This window comes from Mchenga conophoros, linkage group LG3 (genome assembly GCF_057382185.1).
Source record: "Mchenga conophoros isolate Kocher_MC1m ecotype Shallow Benthic linkage group LG3, M_conophoros_male_GT1.1, whole genome shotgun sequence".
Classification (NCBI taxonomy): Eukaryota; Metazoa; Chordata; class Actinopteri; order Cichliformes; family Cichlidae; genus Mchenga; species Mchenga conophoros.
The window spans coordinates 41,142,230-41,161,932 of NC_140528.1; the positions used below are offsets into that span (position 1 = coordinate 41,142,230).

General features: G+C 39.3%; 1 long non-coding RNA gene and 1 pseudogene across 1 annotated transcript; one reads left to right on the forward strand and one right to left on the reverse strand.

Moving 5' to 3' along the window:
• Positions 1-19,703, forward strand: part of LOC146578653 (uncharacterized) — a 563,460-nt pseudogene that overhangs the window by 488,607 nt on the left and 55,150 nt on the right.
• On the reverse strand, positions 13,343-19,073 carry LOC146578678 (uncharacterized). The gene is made up of 2 exons (XR_014891585.1): positions 18,983-19,073; positions 13,343-13,897 (listed from the first exon to the last, which is right to left on the reverse strand). It is a non-coding gene; the product is annotated as an uncharacterized LOC146578678 (long non-coding RNA).

Here is a 19,703-nt window from a genome sequence, read left to right on the forward strand (position 1 = left end):
AGTTTCACACAAGACAGATACAAACTTTATAAGATTTTTATATATCTTTTCCATATGGGCGAGAGAGGCTTCAAAGGGTGACAAACCTGTCGCTCAGGATATAAGAGAATTATGGCCGTATTCCACCCAAGGTAATTGAGTGGACCAGATAGTGGGACTCTGTGAAGTTATGCAGCGGAGAGTGGATTCTAATTCCTTGTTCAACCGTTCATTTTGACCATTGAACTGAAGATGAAAGCCGAAACTAAGGTTTATTTTGGCACCTAGGGCCAAACAGAAGGTTCTCCACACTTGGGAGGTGAATTCTGTCATAAACAAATTCTGAGGGTATGCCATAAAGTTGGAACACATGGTTGGTAAGAATTTCGGTAGTCTCAGTAGTTGTTGGTAACTTTTCTAGGGCAATGAAATGGGCCGCTTTGGAGAACCGATCGATTATAGAAAGGATTACTGTCTTCCCAGAGGAAGCTGGGATGCCGGTGACAAAATCCAAAGCAATGTGAGACCAGGGTCTATGTGGGGGGTGAAGTAAGCCAGGTGGATGCCAATTGAATTCCACCAGAAATACCTCTTTAGTAATGCTGTAGTTCTACTCACTCCCGGGTGGCAAGTAAAGTTCGCCATGTGGATCCAGTGGAGCGAATGAGGCTGGCCACAAGTAATTCCCGGATGTACTTCTCCATAGCCTCCCTCTCAGGATGAGACAGGTTATAGAGGCAGCTGGTGGGCAATGGAGCACCAGGAAGGAGGTCAATGGTGCAATCATAAGGTCAATGAGGGGGCAGTGACTGAGCTCTATCTTTACTAAACACCTCCTGTAGATCATGACATTAAGGAGGAACAGTGGTAAGATCAGGAGAAGAAACACGTCGAGGGAAAAACTGGTAAAAAGGGTTATATTTTCCTGATGATTGCCTGACGTGGCTAATTTGACAGGAGCGGTCTGGTGAGTGATCATGGCGAATACCTCATTATTTAAAGCAGTGTCTGGAATGGGAGGCTAGAGCTGAGTGAAAGGCAGATTCAATGATTTAGCTACCTCAGTGTGTATTAAATTCTGCTCTGCTTCAGACTCCATGAGAGCATGAAATGAATGAGCCTTAGCACTAGTTGTCAAGAAAAGGGTCAGCAAAAGATGGGGTTTATCTGCTTTAAAAACACAGCCCACCTGTAACCCCGAACTTACCGGTGGGCCCGCCTTTTGGCCGAATTGGGCGCTTCCTCCTCAGTAAAAGCACTCTCCGGCTCAAAAACGATGTTCCCGGCCGCCATTCATCGGTTTAAGATGGGCTTTATGTCCTCCAAAAACTGCTCACACTGTCAAGCCAATACACCGGACAATTACATGCATGCTCTTTGGTTCTGTCCACCAGTTTAGAAGTTTTACAGATACATGTAAAACATACATACAGAGATATGTGAAGACTTATCAAAGTGTCTGAAATGTAACATTCCAACTTCCCCTATAGAAAGCTTGTTGGTCAACTTAGAATATGTGACTACAGAAAATAATTGAACCCATATGGTTTTCACTGCCCCATGCATTGCCAAGAAAAGAGTCCTCATGAACTGGAAAAAAAAAAAAAAATTTTAACCAATATAGAAAATAACTAATAGATCGCATTAGTCTTGATACAGCCTCCTTGCCCTGGTGGGTTCCAGAGTGTGGGGGTGCCTACTGGAGTCAGCAGGGGAACTGGCCACAGGGAGGGGCCACTTGCCCCTTGCCCCTCCCTTCCTTCCCTCCCCATCCCCAGCTGCCTCGCTCTTCCCGCTCCACCACAATCACCAACACATGAGAGGCCTTGGGGTGCAGGTGTGTCACCAGGATTGTGTGTACAGTGTCTATTTATGTCTGTCTCCACGTTAGGTGAGCACTGACAATTTGCATATGTGTGCATGGATGTTCAGATCTGTGTGTGCCTGTTTGTCTGTGTCTATATGTCAGGTCGGGTATTAGACGCCACCTCTCTGGGGACATCTCAGGCCCTCCAAGCCTATCTCCCCTCACGACTCCCCCTGCTGGTGGCTGACGCCCTCAGACATCAATCAGTGATTCTTGAGATTAGGGACAAAACATGTCTGCCAGATAAAACCCAATTTTGGGGTTAAAAATATGCATAGAAGTGTTAACCCAACTTACTAAAAGACAAACCAAGGCAATGTTTATACAACAAAAGTATGATTTTGCATTTTTTATACATATATTTATTTTAAATGGTACAATACATTAACAGTACCTAAAAAATCCATTTTCCAGAAGCAGGTGTGATAATATTAAAATACAGAAAAAAAATTAAAAGTAATGTAAAATTAAACATCATGACTCTCGTCACTAAGTATTTAAGTCAATACCTTTTATAATATCAAAATATACAATTGAAAATTTATTTTTACATATTTTTAAGTGATTAAAATCATGTCCAGAGTTTTTGTCAACACCATCAGATTTTTTTTAAAGTACAAAAAAAATCAGGAATTATTGTGGGTAGCTTACACTCTGAGGGCCCCTTCACTGATCCCTGTTTGATACACATGCCATGAGGTCACTGCTGTGATAAGGTTTTTTTATTTTTTATTTTATTTCATTTATGGCATGCCTTTGTGATAAAACCCTGTGTCACAACCATAGTATGTAAACACCACAGTCAATGAAATGCAAGATTTATTTATTTTTTTGTAAAAAGAGCTTCATTTAGGTAGGTAGGTCATAAGCAACTGATGAAAAACCAGATGGCTTCTTTCAGAAAAACATGTGTTATGAGAGAAAGTAGGGTATTTTGTCAGCACCATCAGGATTTTTGTCTGACAATGTTGACCTATTTTCTAATGGTGTTGACAAATGCCACAAAAGTGTGCTATTCGTTTCAGTAGTGTGTGTGAGAGGTAAAATTTCAGTAGTGTGTGTGAGAGCGTTTCAGTAGTGTGTGTGTGAGCGTTTCAGTAATGTGTGTGAGAGGTAAAATTTCAGTAGTGTGTGTGAGAGCGTTTCAGTAATAATGTCCCTTACGGCACCTCATACAAACACATCCTCCAACCACACACAACCGCTCCATTGCGGTTTATTTCAGACCTCAAACATTTAGTAAACAATTAAGCAAATACAAGTAATCTGCAATAAATGACAGGTAGTAAGAAAATAAACTACTAACTCTTTAACGCTACGTCCACACCTACACGGGTATTTTTGAAAACGCAGGTCTTTCATCCATACGTAAACGGCGTTTCGAATCCCCAAAAACTGAGATTTTTTAAAACTCCTTTTTTGCGTTTACGTGTGGACGAGGAATACAGAGTTCTTCACGCACCGTCAAAGGTATGTGCCTTTTTTTTACGTCAGCTGTGCGCCACGTTATTGCTTACATGAGATGAATTGCAGAATAGCAGATTGATAGGTTTGTAGCTTGTACCTATCCGCTGGAACGTTGAAGACAATATAATTACACTGCAAAGCAAGACACGAAGTAATTCAAATTCAAATTCAAATTTTTATTTGTCACGTACACAGTCATACACAGTACGATATGTAGTGAAATGCTTGGACAACTGCTCGTGACCTAAAGAAAACAAAAAAGGAAAAGGCTATGAATAAGAAAGGAAATAAATATGAAAAATTAAAAAGGGTAAATTTAACTAGGAAGGAATAAAATATAAATTAAGGTTAAAAATGAAATAACTGTACAACACACTGGGAAAGAATAAGATAAAATATATAAATTAAATTGAAAATAAAATAACTGTACAACAAAACACACAATGCACAATATAGAACTATATAAGAATGTATGAACAAAATACACAAGAAGTATAAATAAATATATACACAATAACAGCAGCAGTGATTTAAGTGATGAAGTGAAAACAATGTCCAGAATGTCCAGTGTGTGTGTAAGAACTATATGTGTAGGTCAGTACTGTGTGGTGGTGTGATTGTGATTGAGAGACCGTATCGCCTGCGGGAAGAAGCTCCTCCTCAGTCTCTCTGTGTTGGTCTTCAGGGAGCGGAATCGCTTTCCTGACCTCAACAGAGAGAACAGTCTGTTGTTGGGATGGCTGAGGTCCTTCACGATCTTCCTGGCCTTGGTCCAGCACCGCCTGCTGTAGATTGAGTGCAGGTCAGGGAGCTTGGAGCGGATGGTGCGCTCAGCTGATCGCACAACCCTCTGTAGAGCTCGTCTGTCCTGCATGGTGCTGTTCCCGAACCAGGTTAAGATGTTTCCCGTCAGGATGCTCTCTATGGTGCACGAGTAAAAGTTCCTGAGCACCTTGGAGGGCAGTTGGAAGTCTCTCAAGCGTCTGAGGTGGTAGAGACGCTGACGGGCCTTTTTCACCACGGAGTTGATGTGACAGGACCATGACAGGTCCTGCGTGATGGTAACTTCGAGGTATTTGAAGCTGTCCACTCTCTCCACTGGGCACTCGTTGATGACAGGGGTCTGGTAGTTCCTCTCCTGCTTAGTGCTGAAGTCCACTATCAGCTCCTTTGTCTTACTGACGTTTAGAAGGAGGTTGTTCCTCTGGCACCAGTCTGCGTGATGTGTTCTCTCTGACAGTCTGCTGAAAGTGTTTGCAAAGTGATCGGGGGAACAGGGCACAAAGCTAAAGGATGTAGCTGCCATGATGACAGTAAGAACTTTAAAATTCTTTAACTACAAAGTGTATATGTATTGCATTAGGTCAGTAAAAGATTTTTATGCTGCATCCATTGAAACAGTCAACTATTACCCGTGAGTACTGATTCCACCGAAAGGATGCCATAATTTTCGTTATGCATTTACTGGCCCACTGAGAAAAATGTATCTTTTTTAAAAAAGAAATGTTCTGGAAACTATATATCCATAAAGTTGATGTCAAACAGGAACTTTTGATATTTCTTTGTAGATGCTGGTGTTGCATGTTGACTGGTTTAAGTTTTTGTCTGGGATCATTTTCTTCTGTGCTACTGAAAAGTTCACAAATCTGTTTTCTTTGTTATAATACTTTAGGATGACATTAATGCTCGAAGGGAGTCTCATCAAAGTGCTCCGCATCTGTGTGAAAGACAATTGCAACATCTTGGTGCAGGAGTTCATGGTGAGTGTTTTATGAGTAGATTGTGGCTTTGCAACATTTAAAAATGCATTTAGTTATCCACTTGATCCTCATTGGACCAGTTAGGACCAGTAGTCCTCTTTAATAATTTGAAGTTCACATGAGGCCTGGTAGTGAACTCGGCCGCCCCCCCTTGAGGCCCCACCCCCCTATATTAGGGGTCACATCAGTGTGAAAAAACTTTACATTTGTCATTCTAGTGAACAAAGGAAAATCCCACCAATATTTACATTAGCTTTTGTTTGAAAAAAAAAAAGACCAACAGCTAACCAAATTGTGGGGCTGAAAGTCAAAATTCTAACATCTTCTGAGTGACATAACCTGGATTTCTGATGGGCCGGTGTCTTTCTAACAAAAACGAATGTAAAGCATTTGAAATTATTATGTTTTTCACTCTGTCTTAGAAACTCTGTTAGACCATGAATGGCAGCATGGCAGGCAACTCTTTGGCTATAGCTATTTACTATGTTGCTTGCATTGGTTTAAATTACTCTAACATTAGAACTGGTAGATTCAAAAGAGATGAGTTTAAAAAGCCATCTTAAAGAAATGTTTTGTGTTTAACCAGGACTTGACTGAGGCCACTGCACAGATTGAGAAAACCACAATGAACATCTGTCTCCAGAGGATGCACCAGGCAATGACTTTTCTGATGTTGGCATCATCATCGAGGGTATAGTAGTTCTTCAAGATCTGGATAACGTGACCTTTGCAGTAGCCATGCTGTTTGGACCTTTTTTATTCCTTCAATATGAGTTACCCATCACAACTCTGCTACACTTTTGAGGTGATTCAAAGGGTGGTAATGGAGTTGGATGCAACTCAGCTCTCAAGAAAAGCTCACAACTAAGACAAAACTGCTCCTGCAAGGAAAGCTCACTGTTATGCATGCAAGCTGATCAGCTCTAGGTGAGAGGAGATTTAAATCTCACACTTGTTCTGCTGCATTTTTGAAGCTCAATTCCAGGAACAGATCGCAGGGTTCATTTTTATATACTCTGCAACTGCCATGAGGATGAGCCGTTTTTGTTGTTGTTGTTTGTTTTTCCTTTTGCTCTGTACAGCATTTTGGCAGCATTTTAAAATTTCTCTTTGTATTTTTTCTTTCTTTTACTAGTGAAGAGATGTAGCATGAACAGTTATACAGTCTAAATATCCCATATGGGTCGTGTGAAATGGTATTTTCAGTTTCATTCAGTTGAAGTAAAGAACGTTGAATATTTCTAAGTGTGCTGTTTTGAACCAAGATGTCACAGTATGATCAGTGCTGTAATTTTTGACAGTCACTGTATCAATGTTATTTTTGCATCTCTTGAATAAAGGGTTTGACCTGCAAGTGCTAATTTCTTTAGTTATTGGGGTAAAATGGGTAATGTTAATAGGAAGGTGTTTGCCAATTCAGTAACCTAATTTAATGTTAATGGAAACTAACATTACCTCAAATTGTTTAGTTATAATTGTTGTTTAACTGAATCTTGACGTCAGAGGCCTTAAATAGAATGTTTTGTATTGTTCTTTCCCAACATTTTTCAAAAGAAACAGTCTAATTTCTTTGCTGTGATTGATTCCAGAGAACACGGAAGAACTGACATTATTTAACTGTTGATTTATGTAGATTCAGTGGAGGAGTAATGTCAGTTTAATTCTTTACCTACTGTCAATGCAGTGAAATTAGACATTTTGTTTTGAAAGGTTACTGGTGGATGCCAGCAACCATCTTGGAAGAGAACAATACAATCTGTTATAAGGCCTCCATTTGAAAATTGTGTATTTGATACTAGAATATAATAGCAAAATGTAATTTGAAGATAACATGTAGCATTTAAGTGACCAAGTAGTATTGGGTAAAAGTTATTGAATGGTGTTGGGATAAAGTGAGAAAATTGTGAAGGATTAAAATATTCCAAGAGCTCAAATTACTTCATCAAAACATGTTTAAGTCACATTTTATCAACACAAATTGCACAGGTTTATTGAACATGAATAAATTGTGTTAATTTAACTCAATTGTTTAAGTTGCTGCCAAAGCAAAACATCTGTGTGCAACAAATGTCCACCATTGAATTAAGTAAATCCAACAACATATTTTTTTCAGTGTTCTACGTATGTTTTGAACCAGTTTAGTACAGTTCCTGAAAGACCTGTCCAGTTCTCCAGCCGTTTGAGTAATATGTTGTGGTCAACTGTATCAAATGCTGCACTGAGATCCAGTAAAACTAAGACTGACATTTTTCCACTGTCTGTATTCAGACATATGTCATTAAACACTTTGGTCAGAGCGGTTTCAGTGCTGTGGTTCTGTCTAAAACCTGACTGGAAGGCATCGTAGCAATTATTCTGTTTTAGGAAGTAATTGAGCTGTTGAGAAACTGCTTTTTCAATGATCTTACTTAAAAACGGGAGATTTGAGATCGGCCTGTAGTTGTTCATTTGTGTCTTGTCAAGATTGTCCTTTTTCAGTATAGGTTTGATTACAGCAGTTTTTAGTGGTTCTGGAAACACACCTGATAATAAAGAAAAGTTGACGATCTGTAACAGGTCTGACTCTAAAGTCTTTGAGACCTTTTTGAAAAAACTTGTTGGCAGGACATCTAAACAGCAGGAGGAGGAGTTCAGTTGACCTAAGATGTCCTCCAGGTCTTTGCTGTTAATCGGGTGAAACTGTTTCATGGTGTTTAAACAGTTTTTTGGTGGACACAGTACATATCCTGGATCTGCTGTTGATGTACCAATTGCTTGTCTAATTTTTTGGATTTTTTCAGTGAAGAATTTGGCAAAGTCATTGCAGACCATGGTCGAATATTGCTCCCATTAAGGTGAAGGTTATCTCTGGAAGGAAAAAGTCTCCATGGAAAAACTCCACACTGGTGAAAAATGAAAAAAGAGAGTGTAGGAAAGCTGAGCGCAGATGGAGAAAAACAAACCTCCAGGTTCATTAATAGTGTCCATTACATTTAACATGTTAGCATTGAAGCTATTGACGAGCTCATTGACTGACCCTCTGGACAGGTCAGGTGTTAATGGGAAGACCTGGTTAAAAATTGCACTACTGTGTTCAGTTATACACCGTTTTGTGATCACTGTTGTTGATATATTTGTGTGGGCTGAGATTTTACTTTCAAAGAAAACACAGTAATGATCAGACACGCCCACATCAGACACAGTAACCTTTGAAATGCTCAGGCTCTTGGAGATCAGTAGGTCGAGAGTGTGTCCTCTATTATGTGTGGCCTCTGTTACATGCTGAGTCAGCCCAAAGTTGCCCAGAGTGTTACTCAGGTCTTTAGTCCCTTTGTCCTGAGGGTTGTCCACATGAATGTTAAAATCCCCAGCAATAATTACACAGTCAAAATCAACACAGATCACAGACAGCAGTTCACTGAGGTCATTAAAAAAGTCTGTGCAGTATTTGGGAGGCCTGTAAACATTAAGAAACACAACTTTGGATGGGGCCTTCAGCTGTAAAGCCACATATTCAAAAGACTGAAAACTTCCAGGAGATAGCTGCTTACATTGAAATGATTCATTAAATAAGACAGCAACCCCTCCTCCTCTCCTGCTCGCCCTGACCTCACTGATAAAACTGTAGTTAGGAGGGGTCGTCTCGATGAGAACAGCTCCACTGTTACTTTGGTCCAACCAAGTTTCAGTTAAAAACATAAAATCAAGGCTGTGCTCAGTGATTAAATCATTAATTAAAAATGTTTTCCCAGCTAGAGATCTAATGTTTAATAAAGCCAACTTAAGTGTTTTAGAGGTATTACTTGTCCCCTCGTGTTTGGGAGCAGTCTGTGGCACACAAGGTATGTTTACTATGTTTAAAGATCTTTTAGAGTGCAGCTCTCTGTGTTTTGACCAGGCCACATGTCTCCTGTCACCTAAAAGTACAGAGATTTTAAAACCTTCTAGTAAACAGGGTCCCAGCTTCTCCTGGGAAAAGTCATCACTGCCATAATCCTCACAGCCCGGACCCTTCACATATCACATATCAGACTGCGGAGACAGGGCATGAAGAGGAACTAAGGGGGGCGAGGCTGGGCAATGTGACTTCGATTGCTCTGTTGAGGGTGGGGCTCGATGGCGAACCTTTGGCCGCTCTGGTGGGGGGTTTATGGGGGACAAAAAGGGATTGCACTCAAAGCACTCAAGTGCTTTGAGTGCTGCAGGAGAGCAGAAACACACTTTACAAGAATCAGATTATTTACTATTTTACACATTTGTGGACCATAAATTATACTTTATACATCTTTGAAATCAACTTGAAGGATGCCGCCTGCATGGACGCATGTGTAGTTGGTGGTACATCAGACCGTGCCACTGTTTTTTGTGCAGTCTTTGGGCCGTCACTCAATTGAATTCAATTCAGTTTTATTTATGTAGCATCAAATCAAACAGTTGGCTCAAAGTTCTTTATAAAGCAAAGTAAGGACATTACAATAATGCAGAGAAAACACCAACAATCAGAGCCACCATTTGGTGACACTGTCCCACTAAGCTTTTAAATACTTTAGGAACCACAAGTAAGCCTTAAAATCTGAAAGTGAAGCACAAAGACTGAAGTGAAACTGAGTGTTAAACTAAATTTCCCACAGCAGCCATTGTCTGTGTTTTCATCCAGTGTTCTTAAATTTTTTTTATCGTGTTTTTTCTTTCCAACTGTTCAATTCAGTGTTGCTTTCTTACCTTAATCCGGACCACTTGTTAAACGATCAGCCTTTGACAGGCTCATAGGTCATCATCTTCCAGTGACACACGAGCACGTCTGTGGTGGGTGAAAGCCCCTCCTCACTCGCTGTCCAGACGGAAACCTGTACACATGTTACTCTATTTATTAAAACCTTCTTCACATTAAGTTCTTTCCTCTGTGACACACTTTGAAATGTTGGCTTTGGAAAGATAAAAAGACTAACATATTTTAAAGGATCAAGTGGATGAGAAATATCACTGTGTATTTTTAACCCTGGTAATAATGTTATAGATATTCATACATGTTTACATGACCTGTATGAAGGAACACTGTGGGAACTTTTCCTTCAACTCATCGTGTTTTCCATGGATGTCCACCGAGTGAGGAAAAGACGGAGCAGGGAATGTTCTGACTATTTGATTTCAGTCTTGGACTCAAATCTTAAACAATCTTAAATTGTCTCAGTGCAGATTATTCATTGTACATTAGTCTGATTAATATCTCACTATAAGATGATAAGTTCATCTAAAGTACCTTACAATGTGTTAGTTTTCCTTTGTCCTTCAACTCTGATGGAGCAGCTGTGAGAGCTGCAGCTGGAAAATAAATTCCAAAGTAAACAAAAACAAGTCTTTACATGACTGAAATCCAGGTTTATGGATGAGTCAGTTTCTCAGAAGTCCCTGAGGGGACGTTAGTTGTGTTCATTTCAGTTAATGTTTATCAAATATCAATCAAATATCAGCAAATCAACATTCCTTCAAGGTGTTTTATACTGAACCGTTAGAGAGAAAGTCCCACCTCTCACACTGTGAGCAAACATTTAGTAATGATAATAAAATCCCCCCTTTAACAGCAAGAAGCCTCCAACAGCACAAGGCTGTGTGGTGAGGGATGTTGGCAGATAACAGTCTCTGCACTGTAAACACTGCTGTGACATTGTGTCTCTGTGTGCAGGTATATGGCCAGACTCAAGATGGCTTAGATTATAAATGTGTATGGTGAACAGTTTGCTGCTCTCTGCATTATTAAAATGCTGATGAGCTGATATTTTGTGTGTCTGTGCAGGCTGGGCCTACTGTATACCACAGCCTCAAGGGAGGATTGGCTTGCTGAGGCCGGGGTGGTTGCTGACCTACTAACAGACTGGTGAGTTGAGGACAACTGCTGTTCCCTCCCATTTACAATTTTATTGGTTGTCATATTTTTCCCACATCTGAGACAGATATTCAGACCTTGAATCTGTGTGTGTTACACTTACTGTAGGAGTGTGTAAACACATGGGAAGTGAAAAAAATGACTGAAAAATAAACTAGAACCATCACGGGAATCCCCGAGAGGCCAAGGCCTGTTCTATTGTTACTAAGGGAGGAGTCATGGTGACCTAATATCAGGTATAAAGAGACAGCCAGCGTCACATCAAGTCTGGTTGTAAAAGTCGGACATCAGAGAAGATTTGACTGAAAATCAATTTGTAGTTTGTTGTCCACCTTATTTGTACAATTTGAAAGAAGTGTTTAATTTTAGTAACGTTTCTCATGAGTTTGTGATCTCAAGAGTTTAATAATGTGAATACAACGCCAGCTTAAGCCTGACAAGGTGACAAAAACAAAACAAACTAAATAAAACTAATCTAAAAAAAAAACTTTTTTAAATTTTGTTTCTCAGATTCATGCTAACTCCATCTTCCCTAGAGGTAAAATTTAAGGATGTTTGCAGCTGATGATCATGTTTGTACATGTCTAATGTAACTGGAAATCGAATTATTCAGTTCCCATAATTTGCCAACTGAACTCTGCTGCTGGCAACACAGAGTGAAAAACAAACTGCAGCACTGAATGATGAAAAACTGGAGTCTAGGATTTGCTTCTGTGGATCTTTATCATTTTAAACATGTTGAGCCCACATTTCACTATATGAAATGAAAAACAAAGTCCTGCCTGTGGACCATAACGTTATTATACCCATTAAAAGCTGATGTAAAATATTGACTTTGACCCTTTTTTTAAACTACATTAATACAAAAGCACAAATCAGACACACTGAGTCTATATTTTCTTGTGGTTTATGTTTATTTGCAGTGTTTATATTGGTAAGGTTGTTCAAACTTGCTCTGATATTTTCACATTAAAGCCTTACAGCCATTCGCAAAGAGCTTTTAATATGAAAGACACGCAGTAGAAGAAGTATTTTTCTGTACAGTCTAAGGAGCTTGGAAAGAACAGTGTTGAGTCTTTAGCTGTCCTGATGAATTAGCGGTGTAAATGTGAATTGTTTATTTATGGCCACTAGAGGGAGATGTTTGACTATCAAATAACCAATGACACTTCCACAGCACACTTAAAACAGTGAGGATTTGCACTTCCTGATAAGATGACATTGTTTTATTTTAATTAACTGTGGATAAAAACTATCTTCACTTAAGTATGTTTTCATGATGGGATTAAATAAACACTGTGAGCATCAGAGCGTTTGGGCTTTGTGACCAGGTTAAATGTAACACTGATCTGAGAAGTTTATTACTACTACTACTATTGTTATTATAATTATTGTTATGATTATGAATCAATAATTTGGGGTCATGGAATCTATTTAATTCTATTTTTCTTTCCTGTAATTCAGTAATTAATCTGTACTAAATCAAAGAGGGATTTTCTGTTTGGTATTGAGGCAAAGTCACTGGTTAAACTTCATGCTGTTTGTCTTTTTATGTGTTTGTGGTGCTGCTCTCATTTTATTTCCTGCTGCTGTTTCAGGTCTCTGACTGTGTGCTGCTTTAAACTGAGTGCTAACAAATGAAATGAGGTCACTTGTTTTTAGGATTTTACGGACTGTTACTTTGGCTTTTATCCAAATGTATTTACTGTGAAGTCATCCTGAGATGCTTCCAGGTCAGAAGACAAATGAAACCTCTCCGGTTAGTGGCATTAATGTCATTTAAAATGTATAAATATAAATTTAAAAGCTGCCCCACTGTGTGACCCGGTTTTAACAGTAGATGACAATAGACAATCAGCACGGCCACTTCAAGCTTCAGTGACAGGTTTAAGAGGAGGGGCTCTGTGCTGGGTCAGGAAATGTGCTTCATTATAATGTGCTCTCATTATACTTCATAAAAGTATGAAGTCTGAGTCACATGTTCATGAATTATTAGTTTATTATTAGTTTATCAGACAAAAACTAAAGTCTTTTGTTTTCATTTCAAAGCATAGAGACAGATACTATGAATGTTTCCCAGGGGGAGTAGCAATATTACTACTACTACTACTACTAATAATAATAATAATAATAATAGTAATAATTGATAACGATAACAATAAACAGTCAATTAATGATTTTCTACTAGCAGCACTGTGTTTGTTCTCGTCTATATCATTTGATGAAAAACTGTTGTAATGTAATACAATGAAAAACTATCTATGGTTATACACCGATGTTCAAGTTAACTCCTTTTCAAACTGACTGTACTGACTGCAGCACCGCGTGTTTCGGTTAGCCACAACCAAATCGGAACTGTTCACATTTGTCACTTGACAACTCAATGAAACCCACAGAACCACGTGAGAAACACACAAGAGAACAAAAGTTTAATAAGAAATCAGATCGCTGCCATGAGAACACGAGCTGGATCCAACAAACAAGAATGGAAATAACAGTAAAGTTACTGACAACATAAGATATATTAAAATATTTATATTAATATCGCTGATGTTGAAGTTTGCATGTTCTCCTTGCGTTTGTGTGGGTCTCTGCAGGTACTTTGGCTTCCTCCCACAGCCCAACAACATGCAATTAGTGGGGTTAGGTTAGTTGATGAGTCTAAATTCTCTCTCTGTGTTAGCCCTGCAAGAACGGGGACCTGCTGAAGGTGTACCCTGAAACTTGTCCTACGGCAGCTGGGATAGGCTCCAGTCCCACTGCAACCCTGAATTTGTAAGTGGAGGAGGATGTAATAAGTCAAATAAAAGACACAAAACATCAAAAAGAAATCTTTTCAACATATGGATGTGTCTGTGGAGGTGCTGGGGGACCAGTTAGAGACCAGCAGCTGGACATCAATGGTTGGACTGGTGGACTACTTCAGTGAAGAGTAGACGACATCTGGCTCTGGTTTACAGTCTGAACACAAACACACACAGTTATTAAAAACAAACAAACAAAACAACAGGAAACATGATTAGCCTACAAGCTTTGTAGTTCAATCAAGCCCTCCAGTCTCCACCTCTCTGCATCACACACAGTCCCAGTTCAGACTTCAAAGGGAACCAGCTCAGACACAGCCAGCTTCTTCTTTCTCACTCCACCCTAAGATTAACAGGCTGAGCAGATCACAAACAGCAGCACTAAAATGAAAAAACAAGTCTTCGCCGCCATTTTATGCGCTACCCAGAGTCAAGGATTTTCTTTTTGACCAGCCAATTAAAGTGAATTATACTTATCTATTCTTATCATTGCATTAGCTTAATCTAAGCATTCGGTTAGATGAAGTGACAGGTTGCATAAACCGCAGCAGATGTTTAGAGTTCTCTTCTCAAAGCATCTGTACTGTAAAACAACAAATGACCAGAAAGAGCTGGGGGGTATTTTTGTGAAAAGGAAGGTGGGCGACCACAAAGCTGCCATCTTCTTTCAATGCAGACTGATGCACTTCACCACAAAGCACAAAGCAAGCAGGTTCTCACTGCATGAACACTGCTATTGGCTAAACCAGAGCGCACAGCAGAGACAATTCTCACCAGCTTCAGACTAACTGGGGTAAACAGGAAGTAGCTACTGTGGTTTTACATGCAGAACTTTAAAAATGTTCACAAAAAAAGGTTGATTCATTCTATTAAAGGACAGTTTCAGAGGCTCGGTGCACTCAGTTAAGGATCTCTAGACTTTTCCGTTCATGTCTTCATACGTCTCATAGTGACAGCTCCAGGATTATAGTGAAAAAACCTTTGAAACTCGTCATCATTTCCTCATCATCATCCAAATCACCAAATGTTAGCATACTGAGAAGATGGTGAACATGATGAACGTTAAACCTACTGCTAACCTTCTAACGCTAGTAGTTAGCTTCAAGCAAAGTCCCATTTCCTGGGTATTTAAACTGACCTAATACAGGAGGAACTGACTGAAACCAGTGCTGCCAGATTTAATTTCACAGATTAAATCATCTTTGATAATGGTCCAATGTCAACTAAACACACCGTGAATGCAGAACATCATACCAGCAGTCAGACTTGGTGATGCTAGTGTGGCGGTCTGGGACTGCTTTGCTGCTTAATTGGTGGAACAATGAATTATCCTCTATCAGAACATTTTGCAGGAGAAAACCATCAGTTGATGTCCTGAAGCTCGAGCACACTTGGATTGTGGAGCATGACAATGATCCAAACTCGCAGCAGCAATTCCATCTCTCAATAGACAAAATAAAGAAAGATATTATGGGGTGGCATAGTCATAATTTATTTTAATTATATTTAGGATGCTTTGGCATAATGTTAGAGACCATACATACTGGTAAACCCTCCAGTGTGGCTGAAATTAAAAATATATATTCAGCATTTTTTCACAGGGCCAGTTAGGCTTGGATGGCTTTTTTCCTGTATATTAAATGAACTCATGATTTTAAAAATGTTTGGTTTTTAGCCTTTTATCAGTATTGGTTTCATTTAAATGAGTATGGTAGAACTGTGTAGTGTTTTGCAAATAAGCAAACAGCTTTAAACTCAGTGCAGCTCATCAGTCTCATGGTCTGTATCAGAAAAATGTTAAACTCAATCTTCCCAATCAAATAACATTTAATGATCATAATCAGCAAGATGAATGTATGTGGTCAACCTGTCAAGATGTCAAAAGCATTAACTTTATCAAAGATAATTTCAGAATTTAAGTGTACAATATGGGTGGTAATTTGCAATGAAGGGGGAAATTATACAGTGAGGAGTTTTTATAAGTAACTTTTAATGAGTAATCCTCCATGTTTCTTTATGACTACAAAATTTGATTAAACATAATTGTAAAATGTCAAAAGAAAAACTAACAATTCTCTGTTAATGAGATCAAATGTTCAAATTACTGTGACTGAAAGCAGACATGTTAGCCGCAACCAAACCAGAACAAGTCAAACTTTGCATCTGACATTTTGGTGAATTCCACCACGTGATCACGTAACCACGTGAGAAACACACATAAAACAAACGTATATTTTTTGTGCAAAGAAACAAAATCACTGCTGAAGAAACATGAGCCAACAGGCATAAATACAAAGAAGAGTGATGGTACTGGGAACATAAACACATTTACACAGTATTTCCCTGCTCTTAAAGCCAGATTAATCAGGGATTGGACTGGCAGGACCTCTGGCCCTGATGTGAGTGATAGACCCAGCAGAGGGCAGGTCCACATGTTTCGTTCAGACTATGTGTTGCTGGACCCTATGGGTTAAGCTCCAGTTCCCCCACGAGCACCTCTCTCCTTGGCTGCTTCCAGGGTAGGATTGAACCCAAGGGGTGTTTTGTTGTTGGACCATAGTCTCTCCACTCAGGTAAAAGAGGACCAGAGCTGTCAAGTGATCACTACCTGATGCTAAGTTGATTGATTGATCAGGTTGATCAAGCCTTGAAAGCTGGTGCTACTAATTCCTACTAGAGATGGCACGATACCACTTTTTATGTCCGATACCGATATCATAAATTTGGATATCTGCCTGAATCCGATATAGTGTTTTTTAATCAACAAAATTGTTTTTTAAATATCTTGCTGCATTTTGTATAAGTTCATACTCAAGTTTAAAACAACAACTACACTAAAGCTATTCTGCTATACCTGTATGCAAAAAAAAAATATTTCATAGTTCAGCAATACTGATCAATCTAATAAACTTAAACCTACACCATCCTCCCTATTCTGGTATTTTAAAGAGTACTTAGCATAAATATTAAGCAACCTAACTAATAGGGTTCCAACTCCCAGCAATAACAAAAATAAATAAATAAATAAAAAATAGGGAACCACCCCTCACGCTCCACCTCATGATGCCTAATCGACGTAATCAACCTTAATTTGATGCAGTGTGAAAAAAATGCACAGAAATCAATTATTTTTCAAGAAATATTAAATAGATTCAACATCTTTCTTCAACAAAATTGCAGACTGCACAGATGGTACCTTCCCAAAGGAAAATGTACTATAGCTTACTAGGGTATATATATTAGACTTAATAGTTACTATATACAGTAATGGACTTCAATTCATTTTACATCAGATTAAAACTTTGGGTGTCAGATAATTATTTATTAAAAGCTAGACATTTTAAATGAGAATAAGAAAGAAAAGTATGTCTTTGTGCCCCCTTTTCCCTGTTCATGCCCTATCGGCCCCCCTGGCTAAACTTTGCTAGATCCGCCCCTGCACAGCTACCAGCCGTCAGCTGCGTAGAAAAAGATCCTGGTGTAGAAAGTAATATTAAATACATTCTAACAACAGCTTATCAAGCTTCAACGTGCTGCTGTTGTTCAGCCGCTGGTTTCCTCTTTCTGGTGCAAAGTGGGCCAAAAACAAACAAGAGAGACGGACTCGCGACAGAAAAGCCGATCAGCTGATCATTAAGCAGTTTCATGATTGAAGTAGCAGCAAGAAGAGGCAGTCGCTTGTTAAGCTTAACGCAGGAATGCTTTACAAACATTCAGAGATGGACTTACACACTTGCTTTACTTCTCTCGGGGATAACTTTGTCGGAGATGAAATGCCAGGTTGCTAGCGAAGCTCCACATGCTATCCAGACCACTGACAGGTCCCACATGCCACAGCCGCTCTATCACGTGATGCATACTGCTCCGACGTGCTAACGTTCTGAGGCGAGTTACGGCGTGTTGCAAGTTTTGTGAGGTGCTTTCCTGATATTTAATGGATCGGATTACATTTTTTATTTTTCTCCGATATCCGATCCAGTAATTTAGGTCAGTATCGGACCGATACCGATACGTAATATCGGATCGGTCCATCTCTAATTCCTACATTGGATTTCTCAGGATGACCCCTCTATTTAGCCTTTCCAGGAGTCATGCGGTACATGGGACACTGGGTAGGATTCTAGACGCACCGAGCACACAGAGATGAGCTGGGAGGAAGACAGCCTAAACACCTAAACAGCATCCTTTGTTGATCTCAGGGGGCCTCTGTCAGCTGGGGGAACCTAACGGTGTCAACAACAAGGTTATTGGGAACCAGGAGTAAGTAATTGTGTTTTTATGTTTGTGCTCCAACATAAAAGAAGTGCTGGAACAGATTATGGTACCATACATGCATCAGCTGAACAGTATTGTGCTGCAGAAAGTAGTGTGTTGCTACGAAAATGGCAAGAAAAAGCAAATAACAACAGAAGTGAGACAGACCATCATACACTCTGGTATGTGTCTAGTTGGTCAGTGGTTCATCCTACAACAAGATAATGACCCAACACATTAGTGCAAGCTATGCCTGAACTACCTCAGGAAAAAAGAAGAAGATGGTAGGCTTGAAAACATGGAGTGGCCAGCACAGTCTCCAGACTGAAACCCATTCAAGCTGTTTTGGGATGAACTGGACAGAAGAGTGAAAGCAACACAACCTAAAAGTGCCACATTAATGGGAACTTCTGCAACATATATGGGAAGAACTTTCTCAAGAATATTTGATTTCTATTGTAGAGAGAATGACATGCGTGTGCCCAGCTGTTATATCTGCGAAAGGCGGCTACTTTGATGAGTCAGAAGTTTAGAATATAAATTCTATAATTTCTTGTTTAATTCCAGTTGTCTTTTTGTACAATGCTTTCATTTCATTTTAGAGTGCAATGAGACATTAACGTGGAGAATTTTCAATAAATCTGGAAAAACTGGATTGTTCTTTTGACCTGTAGTGTATATACATGGCAAAACTAACTGTGTGTGTGTGTGCGCACGTAATTTCAGTTCCTTGTGCTGACAGGAAATTTGGCTAGTGAAATATAACTTCCAGGATCCTGGTGTAAGAATGGTTGGAGAGATTCTGACTTTCTACAGCAGCCAATACGAAAACAAGCAAAACTTTCCAAATGTTTTCATAGGTGTTAATCAATATGTGAGCAGACTAGGATGGTGGATATTATGAACATTACACAAAGCTTGTAGCATTCTGAGTTTACAATTTAGAGATTGAACTGGCTATGATGGAGAAAATGAAGATCAGCTGTACCTGACTTTTTTTTCTTGTCTTTGATGATGATTTGCCCATAAGTGACGTATTCTGTTCTCACTGCTGGAGAGACTGCAGCTGGATCACTCTCTGCACAATGAAACACACAGAGAATGTCAGTGCAGGCAGTACAAGTGATAGCAGAGCTGATTGAAACTGCTGCTCTAGCAGAACTCTTTATGCACACACACAAAAATACAAACAACAGCAGCAACAAAACAGTTACAACACTGCAAAAGTCTTGAATCACCCGTCATTTTTTCATATTTTACTTCCGATGAGTCAGACTTTCATGTAATGTTTTCTAGTGCTATTGAACAATGTTTCTCCAGACTTTTTTTAAGGTCTTTCAACGTTTTTCTTTGGACAATGGCTGCTATTTTTACACATCCTTTTCAATCCACTCAACGTAGCTGACCATTTCCAGAATATATATTTTTTAATTCAAGTATGAAAAGACACCTAACTGCATAACTCAAATGATGAACTACTGTTGTGTGGCTCTTCAGTTGGTGGTTGCCAAGAAACAATTCTTAAGGAAGCGGAGCAAGAGCTACAGGCTGAGGTATGTCACGTTACACAAGCAAATCATCATCAGTATGTATGTAGGACGTCAGGAGAGAAGTACAAAAGATTGTCTACAGCCATCTGTAGCTCATGGTGGGGACTCTTTCATTGTCCAGGCTGCATTTTAACCTTGTTTGAGATCTTGTTCACACTG